This window comes from Podarcis cretensis, assembly GCF_951804945.1.
Source record: "Podarcis cretensis genome assembly, chromosome: 6".
Taxonomy (NCBI): Eukaryota; Metazoa; Chordata; class Lepidosauria; order Squamata; family Lacertidae; genus Podarcis; species Podarcis cretensis.
This window is the reverse complement of record NC_137175.1, coordinates 10,535,779-10,558,010: the sequence shown is the minus strand read 5'-3', so window position 1 is coordinate 10,558,010 and position 22,232 is coordinate 10,535,779. Positions and strand designations below refer to the sequence as shown.

Sequence of the window (22,232 nt, the reverse complement as noted above, 5' to 3'; positions counted from 1 at the left end):
AATATATATAGGAAGCCCCCATGCCCTGCAAATTAACACTGCAGTTGGAGGGCACCAGTATTTTAATTTCACTAAAACAATTTTATGCAATACAAAATAGCAGCAAACTCTCTGACGTAGTTAGCGGGTTTTGGCTGCTGAAACACAGGGACCAAAGCAGGACGAGTTACTACGGAAGGCCGACTTAAACCTACACCTATAACCTTTTACTCCAAAGTAAGCCTCTGGTCTTAAGCAGCTCGTGTGGCTGCGACCTCGGTTGCAGTCCCATTCACTCGGAAGTAAAGGCTGTCACGGAAATTAAATGGGATTTCCAGTGCGCCAACCTCGCTTTGAGAGGAGCTCTCGAACAGATTTAAGTTTATTTCCAACGAGCTGTAGGATCGGTAACCAACTTCGGTGCCCTACGCAGGTTTCCTTGCGGAAACAAGAATTCCCCCGATTAGTTTCGAGGATTAGAATCCCACTGACTTCAGAAGAACTTACTTCCGAGTAAAGCATAGCGTGGCTCCATGTTTACTAGGAAGTAAAATAAAAATTCGAGGAAGAAGCTGAACACACTGAATTCCAACTCAGAATTAAACGGTTCACGATAGCATGATTTACTCCGAAGTCAGTCCAGCTGCGCTTAACTCCGAATTAAAACTCGAACAGGATTTGCAAGATCAGATTGCAATGTTTTGGGGTTGCTGCTGTTTTGTTTTGGTTTTTTTTTTTTTTTGCACGGATACATGCAAAGGTTCTAAAGAAGAAAAAGCCATTAATGCTAAAATGGGACGTAAAAATCTCCAATGTATTTGGCTTTTAGGATTCGGGTGGACCCAAGGAGAGCAAGTTCAGTAAAGGGGATCGGTGGCGGCGGCGAGATAGATCCCCTGCAAGATCTATCTAATAGGGAAAAGGAATTTGCTTCCTAGGCCCATCCTATATAACCAATCCTCTCGTTAAACAGGGCGGAGGGGCGCGTCTTTTCCCTATCTGTTCTGCTGTAGGAAAACATTATCTGAACAGGGTTCCCCCACCCTTACAAAAAAAAAGAAGATAAAAAGATGGGGGAATTAATCAGGAAACTCGTAAATCACAGACACGGTTATCAATAGTGGGTCTTTGCAAAGCTAATAGAGTCGCCCCCCCCCCTTCCCTTTTCCATTTCTCCGAGTGTGGCATTATCTGGGAAGATAAGCCCAGCTTGCACGAGAGATAATTTAGAGAGTGGGATACTTACGATGGAGCGGGCAAACTTCTGAGTTGAGACGATCCGAAACAAAGTATAAGAATTAAAAAAAAAAAAATCCAAAAGGGGAAAAAATCCCAGGAAAAAAGGAAAAGGGTTTGCGCGTGTAAAGGGAGTCTAATCCCAGTATCTCCCCACCCCACCCCCTAAAAAAATAATAAAGAAATGCAAAAGGCGTTCTTGCTCAGCAGCCCATTCCTTTGAAGCGCGGCTCTGCTGCGTCGCCGCTGCTCCGGCTGCGCCTTTTATCTCTGATCCGCTGCGCTGATAGCTGCTGGGGACCCGGCTCGCCTATCGCGCCTGGGAGACGAGCTCCTCTCTCGCCTAATCTCGGCCTTAAAGTGATTCCCTTCATCTGCGGCTCGGCCCCTTTACGGCGGGGGGGTGGGGAGAGGGGGGCCGTGTCACGTGACCGCCCCCCCACCTCCTGGCAAGCTGGAGAAAGAGAGAGGCATGTAGGGCCAGGTTGGGTGGCGACCATTTAAAAAAAGGAGGAGGAAGAAAAGTTAGGGAGATTTCCCTGCCCCGAAACCAGAAAGTAACTTAAGGGAATTTTTTAATTTACATTTCTATTTTTTTAAAAAAAGCAGGGTATGGTTTTCTCTTGCGTTGCCAAGGCCTCTTGATTTCTCCCTCGATTATTTCCTTTCCAGAGCTGTCTCCCCGGCTGGCAGAGAAAGTCGTGCGTGCTTGTGAATATACATGAAAGCACATCTCCACCCGCCTCGCCCAAAGAAGCGCGAGAACTGTAGTTTGTTCAGGGTGCCCGGATTGGTAGCTGGGGGGGGACTATAGTTCCCAGATGTCTTCCTTTTAGGGGAGAAATTGGCTTTTAAATGTCTGGTGTGCGTGGAGGTTACTTGATAGACTGGATTGCCAATCGGCTACCTCCCCACCACGAAAGGAGGGAGGAAAAGACCTAGTTACGGTTTTGATAGCATTTTTAAGACGGATTGCTTCGGAATTGTGGCCTCTGATGTCACCTCCAGCTTCGATGAGAATCAATTTCTATAATTAAAACTGTGGTTGACGGAATTTGAAGGCTATAACCCTTAAACACCTTTGCATGGGAATAAATCCCTTGGGCTTCTAGTTGAGTCAACAACGCAGGCAGAGTCGTGCTACGTTTATTACTTCTGGGAAATCTCATTTAACATCAGTGGGACTTTTAGAGTGGGTTTTTCTCTCTCTCCAATCTCTCAGAAGTCCCCCCCCCCATTATTTTTCTCTGTTCTGACCGTTCACCCCTATTTTGCCGACATCTCCCCCCTCCCTTTATGCAATCCTTTCTTGTCGACCTTTTCCCTTAGGTTCTAAGTTTTTCGTATCGTTAAATCCCAGTTATTCCGCATTCGCTTCCCGTCTGAATTCTCTGGAACTGACATGCATCTATATATCTATATCTCTGCAAATTCTCTCGGTCTAAGACAACTAAACCATTCCCCACGCTTAAAAAAGTGACTCGAATTAAACCGGCTTTAATTGTGAGAGAGCAGCCTTGCTATCATTCATTTGAAACCTTAAAAAAATGTATGTAGGATTTTCTCACCCAGGAAATCCATTCAAAATTATCAGCGGCATGAAGTTTTGACTTAAGCAGAAAAGTTTGCTTCGGATACCGACCAGGTCTAGGCTCACATTGTTGGATATTCATATGTAACATCCACTAGGTTGATTAAAACTTATCTTCCCCCTTAACGGACCATCCTTGCCTTGGGTTTTTTTTTTCGAAGACCCATAAAAAGGGGGGGAGGGAGAGAAAGCGATATCTGGTATCAGCTGACAAACTCTGAAAACCGAGCTTTCTCCCACCGCAGAAGAAAACCCTCACACTTACCCCTGAACTTGCAACTTTTAGGATGCATTAAAACCGACCGACCGCGTTGCAGTTGTGCCGCTGGGCTGTAAAGCGAGCTTATCAGTTTCACGAAACTGTCCCGAAACCTCATTGAGCGAGTTTGCTCGCTTGTTCCACGCGGAACTGGAACCGACCGCAGCCGAAATTTGAAGTAGAGAGGATGCAACGCTTCTTCCCCTTGGACGTTAAAAGTCAGGGAAAGAAGACGATTCGCGAAAGAGCTCGTGAATTTTCAAGCTCCAGGACAGGGTGACTTTTTAAAAAAGTATATTTCTGCCTCGGGCACAACAGTGTTAAGCAGAAATACTGTGGTTTCAAAACGATCTCGCCCCCTCCCCCAATCCTTGATGGCGCTACTAGGTCAAAGTTTGAGGGGAAGACCTTTAAAAAAGCGAATCTGGTTTCTGGCTGATAGCGAGGAATTTGTCAGATTTGGCCGGGCTTCGAATCAACCCAGCCAACCACATCATCGTAAGCTAATATTACACTACATAGCTTGATATATTTCCATTAAGCAGTTAATCTTTTCCTTTCTGATTGAAATAGGCTTTTCCACTGCTGATTCTAGTCCGATTCTACCTATTCTGTATGCAGTCTCGAGTCTTGTTAAGTTTAAATGGAATTTGCTCCCCAAATAACCGTGCGTAAAGCCTATAGCCACAACAACACATTCCCAACTATGTTTACTTGGAAGTAGGTTCTTTCAATGGGATCGCCACACTTACTTAGGAGTAAGCCCCATTAAAGAACAAACTCGCGGAGGTAGGATTGGATTGTTTACTTCCAGAGAGTGGTGGCTGCTAGCTGGAAAACTTGGGTTGGATTTTGCGCTGTTTCCAAATACATCCGCATAGGTGAGATTTACCGGCTCTGGCGATTTTGAGATTAGCGTAAAAATGTAAGTAGATGCACCAAGCCCGAAGCCTATTCATTTCTGATTTGCATTATAAAAACGACAATCAAAGCCTCGTGGATTTCAATCCGAGCTGAAGCTTCAAATAATTTCTGGGGGCGACAGAAAAATGGTTGTGGGTTGTACCCTGAGCAGGCCCTAAATTCATAAGTGTTCCTGCTTTTATGTGGTCTAAACACAAGCACCTGTTGCTCTCTGGCAGCTCTTTGCAGGAAAGACGGAATGCTAGGAGTGATAATTAAGGGCGAAACCAGTTTCTTTGGACTTCCGAAGGGACCTTAATTTGCAAATCTCTTGCTCTAGAATCGGTTTCTGCAGAAGGTTCCAGGTTCGGGGTCCGTCATCTGCGGGTACAGCTGGGAAAGTCTCTCTACCTGGAGAGTCGCTGCCAGCCAGTGTAGACAACACTGAACTAGAGGTGGCATCTTCTATTCTCCACGGCATGCCCTCGAATAATGTCCTAAATAACGACTCCCTGCTCAGTTGCTTAAAGGACAAAGTGAATTGGATGTGACTTAAAAGGGGATCAGGAAAACGCGCAATTCTTTCCAGAGCAGCCCTGACTCGAACCAGTATTATTCCATCGGATTGCTCAGTATTCCATCGGATGTGGAGGGTCATTTATCAAAGTAGGCTCCACCTTTAAAGAAAAGATTTGTGAACCAAGGAGGCCTTCGAAGTTCAAAGAAACTCGTCTTCATCTGGCTGCCACTTATTTTAAGCTGATGAGCGAGGAGCCTTAAAACTGAAAGCCACAGGTTGGTCTTATTGATCTAAAAATCGAAGTGACTTCGGATTAACTAGCTAGTGACTTCGAAGTGACTTCGAATCAGAAAGATGCCCTGACTTTCTGAATGTTCGTTGAACCTCCTCTCCCGCTGCAGAACAAATTAGGAAACCGAGAACCCCTCAACCGCTGAGGAAAGCGAGGTCTCCAGCACCATAGATCCAGCTAAAAGAAGCGAATAAAGAGGAAACCAAGCGTGCGCCCACCTCCCCACTCCGGAACAAATGCTCTCTGCAATGAGCAATTGCCTGTCAGACAGTAATTCAACAGGTGTGGCTTCTCATGGCTACCTTGTCCGCAGTTAAAAATAACAGCCCTGCTTTTAGGGCTGAAAAATGAGATGGTCAAGTAGCATTACTTTTGCAAATGGAAGCTGCCCCCACCCCCAAAACCAATTTGTCTTTGAACAAAGCCTCAAGCAGTAACGTAGCTGGAGACAGTTGTCCCTTGGACAACTTAGTTTTAGTCTTTATTTTCCCACTGGGTTTTAGTGTCGCTTATTACTATTTTTAAAATTGGGACCCGCCTTGAAAGACGGGGGCGGCGGAGAGGCGAGATCTAAACTCCCAGGATGTTCAGCGGGACAGACCTAACTGCAGCCTAACCTCTCTGGGTTTAGGTTGTTGTAGTCTTAGACATACTTTCCCGGGAGTAAATCGCCTTGCAGTTGGTGGACTTACTTCCGAGTAGACCTGCTTAGGCTTGCGCGGCGGAGCCGAATGTGATTTCCTGAGACGGAGATTGCAGGAAAGGTTCTGAAGAGACCTTATTGTATTTTTCTAAAACCAGACTCTTTGCCTTGATGAAATCTCGCTCTGAACAGGTATTACGGTGGAGATGTAGAATCCCAAGATATTTCCCGTCCGTATCTTTCGTCTTCAAAGTCCGGAAATTATTTATAATTTCCTCAGCTCTTAACTATTCCTAATTCCTCTCCCTTCTCTGATGAAGTTGTATATATATTATTTCCTGCAACCACGTTCACTCACAGAAATAAAACATCCAGAGGCAAATAATCAAACACAAGAAAGCGAGAGTCATAAAGGGCGTTTGAATTTCCCTTGGGCTACATTTTCCTGCTCACTTGCTTCCGAGTAAACCCCATCGGAGGCCGACGGGGGTCTTACTTCCGCGTAAATAAGCATGCGTGAACACCCAGCTACACCTCCATTCTCCCTTTATTATGGTTTTATTAAACGGACTGCGATTGCATCGTCCTTGGCTACTTTTATTTGAAATAAGAATCTCTAAGAGTGGCCTTATTTTGCTGGTTGATAATCTGCTTTTTAGAAGACGGTGGGCAGAAGGTAGATCTCGGGATAATTTGCAGCAGAACCGCAAGGATTTAGCAAGACCCCCAGCAAAACGACCCCTTCTCCCTGCCCTAAACGACCCTGCTGAAATGGACGTTTGGACGGAAAAGGACTTCGAAGAAGGACTTCGTTCTGGAACTCAGAACAAATTCCTGGGCTCAGAATCCTTCAATTCTCTAGCTTTTCGTTCGGGCTCTGACTGGCGCATCTTTCACTTCCAGCCAAAATAAAAGTCGATCCCACAAACCCAGAGTCTCCTGGTTCTTTAGCATACATCACATTACTTTAAAATAATTTAAAAAAAAGACTTCAAAGCACGAAAAAGCAACCCGCAGTCTCTCAAGATAACAAGAGCAACATAAGAGATCCACGGGTGGATGTCTTGCAATGCATATGGAGAAATGATCGCATAGAGAAATACGGGGGCAACGGTGTCCTTTGGGATGGGGAAAAGCCCTTATCGCTTCTTGGCTAATGTATCTGATCAGTTTTCCCCTCTGCAAAATGGGGAGAAAATGGCCTGCGACGCCTAGTTTTGCAGCAGCCCGATCTTACGCACGTGAAGCCAAGTTCAGTTTCCCGCTACTCAATGGGATTTACTCCCAGGTAACTGCGCATGATAGATTTCTTGCAGTTCCTGCATGCAATGTCGGGGGCTTCAACCTTAGAGATGGGGTATGCCCCCTCCCCCTCCCTTTTTAGATTTACTAATATTGTGGCAGAACGTGGAATTACCCCCCCCCCCCCAGTCCTGGTGGCGTTCAGTGGGGAACAAAGATCCTCGCTCCAAAGGAAATCCTATTGAGTTCAGTGGATGATGATTTTGATTATATATTTATATCCCACCCTTTTTCATTGACAGGGACTCAAGGCAGCTTACAGATCAAATGAGAACAGTTAAAAACCCCAATCCTTTAAAAAACCAATTAAACAAATTCCAGAATGAAACTATATTTATATATAGTTTTATAACTACATAAAAATAGTTTTAATTCTATTGCTATTTAAGTGTTTATTTATTTATCCATCCAGATTAAGGGTGCTTTGTGGGTCTACAGCTCAAAATGCATTTTGGTATAAAGGTAAAGGTAAAGGTACCCCTGCCCGTACGGGCCAGTCTTGACAGACTCTGGGGTTGTGCGCCCATCTCACTCAAGAGGCCGAGGGCCAGCGCTGTCTGGAGACACTTCCGGGTCACGTGGCCAGCGTGACAAAGCTGCATCTGGCGAGCCAGAGCCGCACACGGAAACGCCGTTTACCTTCCCGCTGGTAAGCGGTCCCTATTTATCTACTTGCACCCGGAGGTGCTTTTGAACTGCTAGGTTGGCAGGCGCTGGGACCGTTCAGCGGGAGCGCACCCCACCGCAGGGATTCGAACCGCCGACCTTTCGATCGGCAAGCCCTAGGCGCTGAGGCTTTTACCCACAGCGCCACCCGCGTCCCCTCGCATTTTGGTATGGTAGTTAGAAGGCGATTCAGCTGCATCCGGCCCCCAGGCCTTAGTTTGCCTACCCATGGGTTTAATTAATTGGTGCCTACCATTTTGGTATGGTAGGCACCAATTAATTAAACCCATGGGTAGGCAAACTAAGGCCTGGGGGCCGGATGCAGCCGAATCGCCTTCTAAATCCGGCCCCTGGACAGTCTGGGAATCAGTGTGTTTTTACATGAGTAGAATGTGTCCTTTTATTTAAAATGCATCTCTGGGTTATTTGTAGAACATAGAAATTCGTTCATTTTTTCCCCCTTTTCAAAATATAGTCCAGCCCCCCACAAGGTCTGAGGGATAGTGGACCGGCCCCCTGCTGAAAAAGTTTGCTGACCCCTTTAACCAGTAAATCACTTCAATGGAGGTTCATGTTGTTGTATTTAGCCCTTTCTGAAACAAATACAAGCACTTCCGAATTAAAATAGAAAACAACGGTTTGACTGAAGAGAGGGGGAACAGGGGCCGAGGTGGATGCCCACAGGATGGTACTGCAGTGATACCGCAGGAGCTGTTCTCCACAACCCTCGATAAGCTGAGTCACTTCTAAGACTACACCACCAAAAGGAGCTTCTGACTAAAGGAAGGCATTATGACTTCTGGACCAAAAAGGCTTCAGTAAAGCCCCCCCTCTTGGTTTTATTTCATATACAGCCTGCTGAAAAGTCCTGCTGAACTCAAAAGCTTGCTTTCTCCCCTTGTGACATTTGGGGTTGTGGTATATTAATTATTGTGTCTTTTTAGTTGCATTTGTTTTAGTTTATGTTGTGATCCACCTTGAGTTCCTCACTGGGAGACAGGTGGACTAATGATTGACTGAATGGGCTTCAGAGTTTTCCAAATCATAAGCGGAAGTTGGACCATCCAATTGTTAATGGAACATATGTCCTCCCTCTCCTTAGTACACAATGGAATTAATTTTTCTCTCTATATAAGATCCAAAATAAAGAGACATAAAATTAACAGCAACCACCCTCCCCAACAAACTCCAATAAGCAATACTCCAACCCAAAATGCTTCTGTTACAAGAGCCATTTCCCAGCATTCCATCTCACTCTCCCTACATTCTGTCACATTCTAGTGTGACCAGGAAACAGAACCTTGGGTGTTGCGATGCAAATGAAGAGGTAAAGTTATGCAGATAAGAGCAGGGTTGGTTCTTAATGGTTCACCAGGTTAGGTCCCAGTCAACAGGGTCTCAGAATCCTTCACCTTCCTCTTCACAGAACCTTCTTTACAAAATATGAGCCATCTAATGGCATGCAATCCACCAGTCCGAAAGATGGACCTTTGGTGAATAAATCACCAGCATCATCCTTTTGCGCCAGGGTTTCTTTATGTATTGTTTTGCCTTGTTCCCCTGAGGTGGAAACTGTGAGTCTGGGCTGTACTACTTTAGAACACTTGAAAACCGGGTTCAGGGAAGACAATCTTACTCAGCTACGAGTGATCGCCAAAGAAGAAGACGACCACTTCAGTTCACATGACTGAACTCTCCTCCATACCAAAATATTCCCTGCACATGGAAAACAAGCGTGTCAGGAGGAAGGCAAGACTGGAACCATTCTCTTTGGCAGTTAGTTTTCAGTGTGGAGGGGATTTTTGAATGGTGTAATTATGTGAGCCTCTACCTGCAATCTTGAAATCGTTCAGCTCAGACATCTGAGGAAGAACTATGCCCAAGGTTATCCCAAACCCACTAGGTTTACTCAGGGCTGGCCCACCTATGAGGCAAGATGAGGCAACTGCCTGAGGCAGCAGGAAGGCTGTCATTGCCTAGTAACAGTAATGGCTGCAACAGATCTGCCACCTTTTCCGTAGGCTCCTCGTGCTGCGTCTTGGGTGAATAGGCATTGCAGGTCTCCTTCCACCCTTGTTGCCAATTTAGATCTTTATTCCCTGCTTGTTTCTGATGTAAATCTCCACTCCCCATTTTGTGGCTCTCCTTAGATTCCGAAATGTTTTGGGCCAGCCCTGGATTTGCTGTATAAGCTGTGATTTATGCAGTGGAAGCTGCTTTCCCTAAGCAGCCCTATTAGGACAGTCCTTGTGTAGCTTAAAGGGAAGTGGGTGGCACTATGGGTTAAACCACAGAGCCTAGGGCTTGCTGATCAGAAGGTCAGCAGTTCGAATCCCCACAACGGGTGAGCTCCCGTTGCTCGGTCCCTGCTCCTGCCAACCTAGCAGTTCGAAAGCACAAAGTGCAAGTAGATAAATAGGTATTGCTCCAGCAGGAAGGTAAATGGCATTTCCGTGTGCTGCTCTGGTTCTCCAGAAGCGGCTTAGTTATGCTGGCCACATGACCCAGAAGCTGTCTGTGGACAAACGCTGGCTCCCTCGGCCTGAAAGCAAGATGAGCATCGCAACTCCAGAGTCGTCTGCGACTGGACCTAATGGTCAGGGGACCCTTTACCTATGTATAGCTTAAGTTGACATCCCAATGGCAAGGTTACAAGGCAGGGGTTGGGAATTTGGCCTGATTTCATGTCAGTGGGTAGAAAGCAAAGGGAGAGATGGATGGCAGTGTGTATGGGGGGGAACTGAGGGAGGGGGGCAAAATGGATGAAGCGATGGGAGGATGAGGAGGGGGAGGGGGACGAGGAGGGGGAGGGAGGGGGAAGTCCTCTGTAATGAATTAGTCCAGACCTCTGGCAAGAGTAATCTTTGCCCAAAAGGCCAGGAAAGGGACAGAAGAAAAGAGAGGAAAGGGTGTGGTAGAAAATGTGTGTGTGAGAAGGGTGTGGAAGAAAGAAAGAAAAACAGGTGGAGAAAGAGAGGGGAGGGGAAGAAGGTTGCTGCTGTGAGAACAGGGTGCTGGACTAGATGGGCCATTCTCTCTTTTTATGTTGTTACACATAAGGAGAGGATTAAGTGACAGGAGGAGAGAGGAGAAGTGCACTTTTGACTCTAGCCCTGCCCACCATTTGCCTTGGTCTGCCAGCAAGTGGCCCCTGAAAGGTTACTCTCAAGGGAATGTGGCCCTGGGCAGGAAAACAAAAGCTGCCCCACCCCTGCTCTAGGTGCATAATCTATCTGGAAATAAATGGGGCGTAAGGGAATGCCTGCCCCTCTCATTATCCTCTTGCAAGATTTATTTACAGTTAAGCAGTATGCAAATGTTGTTCAATAAATAAATCTGGCAGGGGCTTGTTCACCCAAAACAGTTCAGATGGTTTCCTGTGCCTATGCTACCTCCTGCAAAAACCTGTGACTTAATAAAATGTGGCCCTAGTTCCAGCCAATATCTTATGTCTTGGCTCTTTATTCCTACCTCTGTCTGCAAAGCCACACTGGTTGCTCAGCTTCCCTTCATTTCAAGTGGATTGGATCAGACCTGCAAGAAGATCAAACGTATCCATTCTTAAGGAAATCAGCCCTGAGTGCTCACTGGAAGGACAGATCGTGAAGCTGAGACTTCAATACTTTGGCCACCTCATGAGAAGAGAAGACTCCCTGGAAAAGACCCTGATGCTGGGAAAGATGGAGGGCACAAGGAGAAGGGGACGACAGAGGACAAGATGGTTGGACAGTGTTCTCGAAGCTACAAACATGAGTCTGACCAAACTGCGGGAGGCAGTGGAAGACAGGAGTGCCTGGCGTGCTCTGGTCCATGGGGTCACGAAGAGTCGGACACGACTAAACGACTAAACAAAAGTTCCAGCCAATATCTTATGTCTTGGCTCTTTATTCCTACCTCTGTCTGCAAAGCCACACTGGTTGCTCAGCTTCCCTTCATTTCAAGTGGATTGGATCAGACCTGCAAGAATTGTCAGTGACTATTATTTAGTCCTAAATACTCCCATGGAAAGAGGGGAGAATCAAGCTCCTTCCTTCTGTCATCTCCAGAAAAGTAAGAATGACCCAGGCACCTGATGCTTGTCAGAAAACAGAGCGATGGGGTGAGGGACTTTAGTTCACCTTTTCTGGCTTGACACGACTGCAGAGAAGCTAGTAAAGCAATTATCAGGATATCTGCCCTGTAGTCATTTCATCTCTCATTGCCTTGCTAGGTCATAAGTCACTGGCCCAGTACCAACCACCTTGGATCTGAGGATCAGATGATGAAGCCTTCTTGGTGGTGCTGACATTGGGGGCTGTGACCAGCCACAGGGCCTTTTTGGTGGTGGTTCTTTTGTGGGATGCCCTCCCTTGAGAGGTGCATCTGCCTCCCTCTTTAGTGACTTTCAGGAGATATTTAAAAACATTCTGGTTGACCCAGGCATTTGATGGTTGAAGAACATTGTTCCTGGCAATGCTGAGATCACCATTTGAGAATGGTTTTAGCTGTTTTCCAGAATGTTTGAAACTGTTTTTAGTTGCTGTGGTTTAATGTTTCATCATCACTCTGTCTGCTGCCCTTCGACCCTTCAGGAGGAAGGGTGGGAGAAAAATTGAATGAGTTAATAGAGCAATAAGAACATAGGAACCTACTGGATCAGGGGAATGGCCCACTAGCCCAGTGTTCTGTTTTCACAGTGGCCAACCAGAGCCCTATGAGAAGCAGCAATTGAATGCAGCAGTGCTCCGTCCATCTGTGATTCCGGGCAACTGGTATTCAGAAGCATACAGGGGTGGAACATAGTCATCATAGGTAGAAGCTGCTTATGCACCATGAATTTATTGACCTATCCTTCTTCAAAGTCATCCAAGTTGGTGGCCATCTCTACCACTTGTGGAAGTGAATTCCATAGTGTCACTATGTGCTATGTGAATAAATACTTTCTTCTATCTGCCCTGAATCTTCCAGCCGTCAGCTTCATTTCAGTACATTTCCGAGCACAATTCAAAGTGCAGGTGCTGACCTTTAAAGCCCTAAATGGCCTCGGTCCATTATATCTGAAGGAGTGTCTCCACCCCCATCGTTCTACTCGGACACTGAGGTCCAGCGCCGAGGGCCTTCTGGCGGTTCCCTCACTGCGAGAAGCCAAGTTACAGGGAACCAGGCAGAGGGCCTTCTCGGTAGTGGCGCCCTTCCTGTGGAACACCCTTCCACCAGATGTCAAAGAGAACAACAACTATCAGACTTTTAGAAGACATCTGAAGGCAGCCCTGTTTAGGGAAGCTTTTAATGTTTGATGGATTACTGCATTTTAATATTTTGTTGGAAGCCGCCCAGAGTGGCTGGGGAAGCCCAGTCAGATGGGTGGGGTATAAAAAAAAAATTATTATTGTTATTATTATTGGATGTCCACGAATTCCAGTGTTATGGGAGGTGTGGTGGCAGAAATCTCTATCCACTTTCTCGATACCATGCATAATTTCAAACACTTCTATCACGTTGCCTCTGACTCACCTTTCCTCTAAACCAGAAAGTCTCCTGATCTCTGGATTATCTTATCTGTGGTTTGCTGGAAACCACAGGAGGGAAGAACTCTGTTGTGCTCGAGGCTTTTCCCCAGGCATCTGGTTGACCATTATGAGAAGATGATGCTGGAGTCTGGACTGGATGGGCCATTGGCTTGATTCAGCAGAGTCTTTTACGTTCTCCTTCAAAACAAGCCAAGCTTGCCAGCTTGCTCTCCTGAGAGAGGGCTACTATAGCACAACCAGGTGCCTTCATCTACCCCAGCTGCAACAAAACATGTCGCTCCCTACAGCCAAAGCAGGGGCTGCAACCTTCCAACAGTTTGACCTTACCCCCAAAGGCACACTCCTCCACTGTCTCTCAAGACAGACAGGTCCCAGCCAGGTCCCAGCTTCTCCCTTCACAGTGACGGGGAAAGCTGCACTTACACTGTAATTCTATACCCACCTACTGTAACTATGAAGTACTGTAGCATCACTGAACTCAATGGGACTCATTTCTGAGCTAACAGCATTCCACAACCACAGAGCATTCCCAGTTCCAACTGGGTAGTTTTTCTGGGTCCCCCTTCTTCATTTTCCCCACCCTTTCACCCCCCCCTATTTCTGAGTATGTTGGGATTCTTTCAGTCTGTGCAGGAGTGATGCCATTTTTCTGTACAATGAGTACATGCTTCCTTTGAACACTGGAAATATAATTATAATGCGTCAGACATTAAAGTTCTATTTTTAGCTATTGTGCTTTTAATGGACATTAATAGGCCGGCCCGCCATTCATTTCCCTAACGGGTTATAAGAACTGCCTTGCTGCACCTCAGACCAAAGGCGATCCCAATCCAATATTATATATCAGGTGTGGGCACAGCTCCCATCATCCTCTGTCATTGACTGTGTTATTGGAGCTGATGAAAGTTGTAGTTTGGCAACCTCGGCAGCGGTTCTCAACCTGTGGCTCCTCAGATGTTGTTGGACTACAACTCCCATCATCCCTGAGCTCTGGCCTTGCTAGCTAGGGATGATGGGAGTTGTAGTCCAACAACATCTGGGGACCCTGCCTGGAGGGACAAAGTTTTTTAAATTGATGTACACAGACGACAATAAATCTTGACAGCTATAGTGCACTGTCAACTCTAGTAGAAATTCACTGATCTTCAAAAGCACAGCCTCTCTTGTCTATATTGCAGAAGAATCTTGCTAGTCACTCTTGAATATGGCAGTATAAGACTTCGTGGGTGTAGATAAAAGGAAACATTTAAACAGAAGCATTAAGAATACAGCAAACTGGTGGCAGCGGAGCAGATCTCAGAAGGGATAGCCTCTGGGACGACACAGAAAGCCAAATGATTCCAGGGACCGAGCCTCTGCAAACACTTGTTGGAAGTGAAACGAAATCAAATCCCCAAACCACATTTTATTTGCAAGGGGTAAATTCCTTTGGATTGCCAAAACACAACTGCATGCATTGCCAGGACACAATTACATGCGGTAACATGGATAAGCCAGATTTTTTTGAGTGCGTGTGTGCGGAGATAAGAAAAAATAAATAAACGAGTGCAGGATCCAAATGTAGGATAGTTCATCCCCCCCCCCTCTTTATCTTGCTCCTCTTACAAAAAGCATGGCCAGATAAAGGACCGTAATTACCCTAGCATTATTTTCCAGCGCACGGCCAGAAGTACTCCGCGCGCTGGGTATTAATAATTCGCAGCTGGGCTGAATGCAAAGGTTGGGGGGGGGGGAGGGGAGAGTAGATTTAGGAGGGTTGAGCTGTCCAGGTAAGTTTTCTTCCAGGACCCTGCGACAGACAGAGCGGCGCCCTTTAGACGCCCCACGCCTAATCCATCCCCTCCCCACACGTTTCGCTTTTGATTTGTGGACCTTTCGCCCTAACAAAGACACGTGGCGTCCTTAGCAGGGGTTGAGAATAGGAATCGGTGGCTTTCCACTAAATCCGGGGCTGTTTCTCGGCGGCGGGGAGGGGGCCGAATCAAAGGGAAAACAGGCCTGGCATTAGGAAGAGACCTGGGTTCGAATCCTGTCCTTTTCGTGGACCCGGAGAACCCGGGACCTTGCGCACATCACTCCTTCCCAGATGCATTTCTCTGCCCGCAAAATGGAAACATTTCAGAGATTGAGTCTCTCAATCTCGAATCTGTTTTTAACAGGGGTGTTAGCAGGGGTGCCAACTTTAATAAAATATTGAGGGGGTGGGTGGGCAGGTAAGCCCCGCCCCGCAAATTGATCACATGACGAGGCGCACGCACACCATTTAAATGACAATGCCTATTAACTTGGGGAGCGGCACCCTCAAATATTTTAGGGGGGGGGTGGCAAAGACCCCTCGGCCTCTAGCAGTTGGTTCCTATGGGGCTGAGCGTTTAAAACTGTGGCTCCCCAACTCCCCCCCCCAACTTGGTTCCAGTGCCTTTTACCCTGCCCTATAAAAAGCATTTTTCAAAACAGTAAGAATTAATTTCACATTGATTCAGACTCCAGTTGAAAGTTTAAAGAGCTCTTCCGCCAGGCCTTTGGTCAGGGTGCAGCCTGACTCCCTCCTTTGGCAATCTTTACAAAACTTTAGTTTATGGTTGCCATCAATTTTGATTTTAATTGATTTTTATAATGTTTTTATAATGTTGCACTACTTCAGTGTTGTTAGCCGCCCTGAGCCCGGTTTCGGCTGGGGAGGGCGGGATATAAATAAAAATTTATTATTATTATTATTATTATTATTATTATTATTATTATTATTATTTAGTTTGATTAGTTCAAGAAAACCGATGAACTTGATCCAATGATTACAGCTTTTCAAAATCTGAAGGTCTTTTACATGGACATAGTCAAGGGACTACAAGAAGCTCAAACCTCTCCATTCTGAAGGAAATCAGCCCTGAGTGCTCACAGGAAGGACAGATCCTGAAGCTGAGGCTCCAGTACTTTGGCCACCTCATGAGAAGAGAAGACTCCCTGGAAAAGACCCTGATGTTGGGAAAGATGGAGGGCACAAGGAGAAAGGGACGACAGAGGACGAGATGGTTGGACAGTGTTCTCGAAGCTACCAGCATGAGTTTGACCCAACTGCGGGAGGCAGTGGAAGACAGGAGTGCCTGGCATGCTATGGTCCATGGGGTCACGAAGAGTCAGACACGACTAAAGGACTAAACAACAACAAAAGTCAAGAGGGGCAGCTCCCCACCTAAATCAATCAAAATCAATACAAATCTAAGGTTCTGTCCCCCTATCAACAGTCATTTACACCTCCAGTGACACCCTGCCACACTCTGCGCTTAAGAAGCATAGTCTGTGATAATTCTTACTATGTGTACATATTTATAACATTCGAATGCCTCCTTCCTACAAAGAGCTGAGTCTCCCTCTCCGCTTTATCCACACGCCAATCCTGTAAGGCTAAGAGACATCAGCTGGCCTAAGATCACCTAAGCTTTGCGTCTGAGTGGGGATTTTGCAGTTAAGTCCCTTGCTGTAATGGCAATGCACTAACCACTATACCTGATGCAGGTGGCACTGTGGTCTAAACCACAAAGCCAAGGGCTTGCCGATCAGAAGGTCGGCGGTTCAAATCCCCGTGATAGGATGAGCTCCTGTTGCTCGGTCCCTGCTCCTGCCAACCTAGCAGTTCGAAAGCAGGTCAAAGTGCAAGTAGATAAATAGGTACCGCTCCGGCAGGAAGGTAAACGGAAACGTGCGCTGCTCTGGTTTGCCAGAAGCGGCTTAGTCATGATGGCCACGTGACCTGGAAGCTGTACGCCGGCTCCCTCGGCCAATAAAGCGAAATGAGCGCCGCAACCCCAGAGTCATCCATGACTGGACCTAACAGTCAGGGATCCCCTTTACCTTTAACCACTATACCAGACTGTACTTGTGGCATGTTTTAAGGGGCATCTTGACCCAGAAGTAATCCCCACTGCATTCAGGGGTTCTTATTCCTAAGTAAGTAGGTATAGCATTGTGGGCTTAGGGTGTTCAACACAGTGTGTGCTGAAAGTGTTGGGATACAACTCAGCTTGCACTGGAAGCTGATGTGTCTGCCTGGAAGAAGGGAGAGAGAAAAAGACCCAAGTTCCCTACCCTGTCCTTTCTGAACTCACCTGTGCTGCTCATTTCCTCAGGTGCTAGTCTTATGTACTCTCAGGGTTGTTAACCTCATTTCCTAACTCCTTTTTCAGCCTCACCTTGCGAGAAGAGACATATTTGTGCGTGTCTCCTGCTGCGATGCCAGAATCTCCAACTAAGTTAGACCAAACTAGGAATCCCCCCCCCATTCCTCCCACCCCATTTTGCAATTAGTTTTTTTTAATTAACTTGCAATTAGTTTCTTGATTCAGGAAGCCCCAGGAAGGGGCTTGATTGATTCAGGGGGCTCTCTCGCCCCAACTCTCTTATTTTTAATTACAGTACTGTGTCATTTAAATGGGATTGTTTTGGTTTATATTTTAATAAGGGGTGATTCTATTTTTATGTTGCAACGGGGTGGATTTTATTTGACATTAATTTTAATTGCATATTTTAACTGATGCACGTGTGATTTGTTTTTATACGTGTGAACTGCTGAGAAGCCTATTCTGCACTTGGTAGGATATGAAGAAATAAATTAATAACATTAGTATATCAAATCTCCATTCCTCCACGATCTTACTATGCCAAAGCGACTTATTCTCTCACCACCCCTTTCCTTCTGCGATATGGTAATAATCATGCTGACCTATATTTGAGCATTTACCCTATTTAAGAACCAGCAAGTATTTATTTTAACCCTTACTCCGCATTTCTTGGACCGTGCACAGTCCCAAATAGAAGCCGACCCCTCTGATTCTTCTTTTATTTCGTTGAGGAGGGTTGCCTCGAGAGAACTTCCACCCTCCCCTCAAAGGGCCAGGAGTTCTGCCTGTGAATTTCCCCTTAAAAGCTGCTCTATAGCTTCTACTGGTGGAGAGCTGGGGTCCCATCATCTCAGCCCCAGCCAGCATACCCAATGGTCAGGGAGGATGGGAGCTGGGAGTTCAACAGCGCCTGGAAAACTACAGGTTCCCTGTCCCTCCGCTCCGACCTTCTCCTCCACGTAGTCTGAAAACCATGGCAGTCAGCCCAAGAGGATTCCTTCTACCTGCATCGCGTTGCATTACATTTGCAGACGTGGTCGCGCTGCTCCATGGCTTTCCCCTTCCCTTTCACAACCACTTTTCTGTGTATCTCTCTGACAGGGGTGCCAACTTGAATAAAATATTTTTTTGGGGGGATGTTTCCAGGTAAGCCCCGCCCCGCACAACTGATCGCATGACAACGGTGCGTGCACACCATTTGAGTGGCAATGCTCATCAGCTTGGAGGGGGCAGTCCCCTCAAATATTTTATTGGGGGTGGAGGCGAAGACCCCTCGGCCCCTAGGAGTTGGCTGATGCTTCGGCCGTCGAAGATTCACGGGGTGGCGACTTTCCACCTCTATTCCTTGAAGTCTCAGTCCATTGAAATGGAAGCGATGCCCAGCGGAGTCGCTTCTAATGAAATATAACATACATTCAGCATCAGGTATTTTCTTGTGATCCTCACCAGAAACACCTGACTGTCCGTCGTTGGAAACAGAAAACTGGGTTAGACGAAACTTCGGTATTTGAGCTAGCGGTACTTCTCATAGGTTCCCAATATTACATACACTGTATATATATATTTGCAAATGATAATACTTTATAAAAAGGCTAGAAATTGTCCATTCTCCCTCAAATAACTGGAACTTCCAGGAAACCGTCGCGCTGTTCCTTTCCAGGGTTCGGAGCAAGAGAAAGTAGGCATTTGCGTCTGAAAAACGGCCGTTTCGGTCCATCCGACTTATTTCACATGGAAGAGATTTAAGGGTGTTTTCCCCACGTCTCAGGACGTGCGTTGCCCGACTTGGAAGTAAGCTCCCTTTTCTTTAATGAGGCTTGCTCACAATTAAATGTGGAGCAGGATCGCAGTCTTAAAAGTACTTCATTTTGGCTGGGTCTTGTCCGGCCTTTATCCCGCTTAATTAAACCTGCCTAAAGTAAGTTTCAAATCTGGCTGCCAATACCTGAGCACGGACAATCTTCCCTAAAGCTGGAAATCCAGTTTCATAGCTGAAAAATCACGCAGGACCTCAAAGAACAAATTCAAAATGCAGATCCTTGATATCTCCTGATTTTTTTTCCTGATTGCTATGCTCTTAGGTAGTTCGGGATTCTGGGAATTTAAGTGACAATTTTCTGCCTGTCTTAATTACTCCCTTGTCATGGTAGAATGATGTGTATTGGATATGTGCAGAATGTCTGTGAATTATGAGCCATCTTCGAACATCAGACGAGTGTTCCGTATGCAACTCATGGACATATATCGTCTATTTTAGAGTATGCCACTAGAATAGCTTAATGCAGTTTAAAGTGATTTTTAGATCTAGATTTTAAAGATGCACGCCATCTTTAAAATAGATACTATATACCCATACATACGAAGACTTTTTTGTGTCAACTACATCTGTACTCTTACACGGCGATGTGTTTTCCATCTGGGTAGCATTATTAACTTGACAACGTATGCAAAATATAAAATGCTTCTTTAAAAAAACACAGAATCATTTTATGTTTATATGATTTCGTACAGATTTTATTTTTATTTTTTTTAAGGGGCTGCGTGCGCGCTCGTGTGATTTACTAGCAATTTCCAGAGGGAAATACATCTGTTAGTATTTGCGGTGCCACAAAGCCCATTTTTATGTGTTCGTTGCAGCCTCTCTAGAAAATGTTACAAAATAGTTTTCTATTGTTTGTAGATTCCCACTGACAAGTTAAGGTGATCGCGATCCCTTTGCGTTAACCGTTCAGATCAAATCAATCATTACTTACAGCTTTCAGCAACGGTTAAATAATGTTTAATATTTGGTTAGTTTTAAGAGGGATCGAAGCGCAGCATTTAACCGAAGTCGAGTTAGCAACGCAATTCTTCATTAGGCTGTTAAATTAGGCTTTAATGAACTGTATTCATTAAGGATGGGGCGTCAGTCGATTTTATATCTCGATGAGGCGATATGTCTGCCATATATTTGTCTGTCCATCTCTTTGCGCAAGAGATCTAAGAACCAGCGATTTCTTAGAAACCCCTTTTCCCTGGAGTTTGTCCAGTCTATAGTCAGTGAATACCGGATCCAATGCAAGCCGAGATCTATCGAGTAAACCGATCACTCCCTACTCCCCCGGTGCTAATAAAATACAATAATAAAAAATAATAAATATATCGATGAAACGCCTTGAGATTTGTTTTCTTCAAAGGCACACATGATCTCTCAAATGATTAAAAACAACCAGGAAGCGCTTTGTGGGACGTGGGCACTGTTGCCCAGCTCTTCATGCGCAATCCCAGACTACTGGGATTTGCTTTCGAGTAATAAGCTTGTTTGGCACCAACTCACGCACTTTCTTTAGAAGATCGACTTCGGGGGGGACAAATTGCGAATGACACTGATTGCAATTGGGGAAGAATTATTCTAGGGAAAAGAAAATCTGCTCTCGATAAGCGGACAGCGAAGGACTTAGGGCCCCGCGATCGCAGGCTGTATGGACACTATACATTGAAAGCACGTTATTTGCCTCAAACAGTTCTGGGACTTATAGCTTGGAAAGGGTGCTGGGAATTATAGCACTGTGAGCGGGGAAACTACAGCTCCCAAGATTCCTTGAGGGAAATAATGTGCTTTAAATGTATGCATAGGCACCAACCACATATTTCGGCTTAGCCTGTTTGGGGATCGGGCTGATAATCAGGTTAACCTAGCAATGCCTCTCCTTCCAAATAAGATGTACGAGCAGGCAAACCGTTTTCCAGAGCGGCTGCTGAATTATTTTTTGCCTCTTCCCTTGCCTTGCATAATTGACCCCGCCCCACCCCGAAATGCAACCTGGTTAAAGCGACTAACTTTGATTAAAAACCGCAGGCCACTTAAATCTTGGCGATCCCCTTAAATCACGGAAGTCGCAGTTACTTATTTTATGTTTTTCAGCTGTTAGCCCAATGCGAAGCAATTTCAGCGGGTCTCGTTTCGCGGTGAAATTGACTTAAGACCGTATCCTTGCAAAAGCCCTGAAACTGCCAAGACTACTGCAATGCTGCGAAATTAACATTTAGGATCCCAGAGTGAAGTGTTCTATATAGCGCACACCTGACGATCGAAACGTCAGTTTCATAACCTGGTGGTGGATCAGTACAGGAAACAAACCTTTCCTTCGAAAGCCCAGAGAAGATTCAAATCCACACCCACACCCCCCGCCTCTCTACCTGTCCAGAGTAGTTTTTCTCTAGGCGTTTTGGGTCCCGATTCCAAGCGCCTCTTGCAAGGAACAAGCGAGGAGGCGCTTCCGCCAGGCGCGCAGCAACAGAAAAAAGAGAGAAGATTGCTGGGGGTTGGGGAGAGAGACATGCATCTTATTTGGAAAGTAGGAGAGATTATTTTGGAAGGTGGAAGGCAGTAAAAGATCGGAGAAGACAGAGGGATCGAGAGAGGGAGCCCGAAGGGAGTGGGAAGGCAGAGAAGGTTATGCGAAGTGAAAAGGAACAGCCTCGCGGGCTGGTTGGAAGGAAAGGAAGATAAGAAGGGTCGGCGGGGAGGAGGCCGAAGGGGCATCTCGGGAAGCCGGAGAAACCCGTCTCTGGAAAGGGTTAAACAAACAGATCGCCCTGCAGGGGAATAATATTATTTGCCTTGCTTGACTTCGGCTGGCGGGGATTCCCTTTGGGTGAGCAAATGCCAGACGGGACTCAGTCCTCCAAACGGGTTTCCTCACCCTCCACCCGCAGGACAAGAGGGATTCTTAACGCAGGGATCACTTTCTCAGGATTTCCTGTCAATAATAAATTTATTCATTGTGATTCCTGCATTGCAAAAGGGTTGGACTAGATAACTCCTTGGGTTCTTTCCAGCTCTACGGTTCGATGATCTTTTAGTTTGTTGTTGCTGTTTAGTCGTTTAGTCGTGTCCGACTCTTCGTGACCCCATGGACCAGAGCACGCCAGGCATTCCTGTCTTCCACTGCCTCCCGCAGTTTGGTCAGACTCATGCTGCTAGCTTCGAGAACACTTCTGAGAGCTTCGAGAGCTTCTGGTTTCGCCAGATGTGGCTTAGTCTAGGGCCCTCGTACCTACGGGACCGCCTCTCCTGGTATGCCCCACAGAGGAACTTACGATCTTCAAATAAAAACACCTTGAGGGTCCCAGGCCTCAGAGAGGTTAGGCTGGCCTCAACTAGAGCCAGGGCTTTTTCGGCTGCGGCTCCAACCTGGTGGAACGCTCTGTCACAAGAGACCAGGGCCCTGCAG

At 46.2% G+C, this 22,232-nt stretch overlaps 1 protein-coding gene across 2 annotated transcripts in view; it reads right to left on the bottom strand.

Annotated features, from left to right (window-relative positions):
• Window positions 1-21,437, bottom strand: part of GATA5 (GATA binding protein 5) — a 54,152-nt gene extending 32,715 nt beyond the window's left edge. The window contains exon 1 of one of the 2 annotated variants that reach the window (XM_079979721.1): window positions 21,196-21,437. The gene's annotated coding sequence lies outside the window, so the exon portion shown is untranslated. Of the gene's footprint in view, window positions 1-1,225; window positions 1,616-21,195 lie in introns of those variants that run through there. The other variant, XM_079979720.1, reaches the window with a different exon arrangement.
• Window positions 21,438-22,232: the final 795 nt, after the last annotated feature.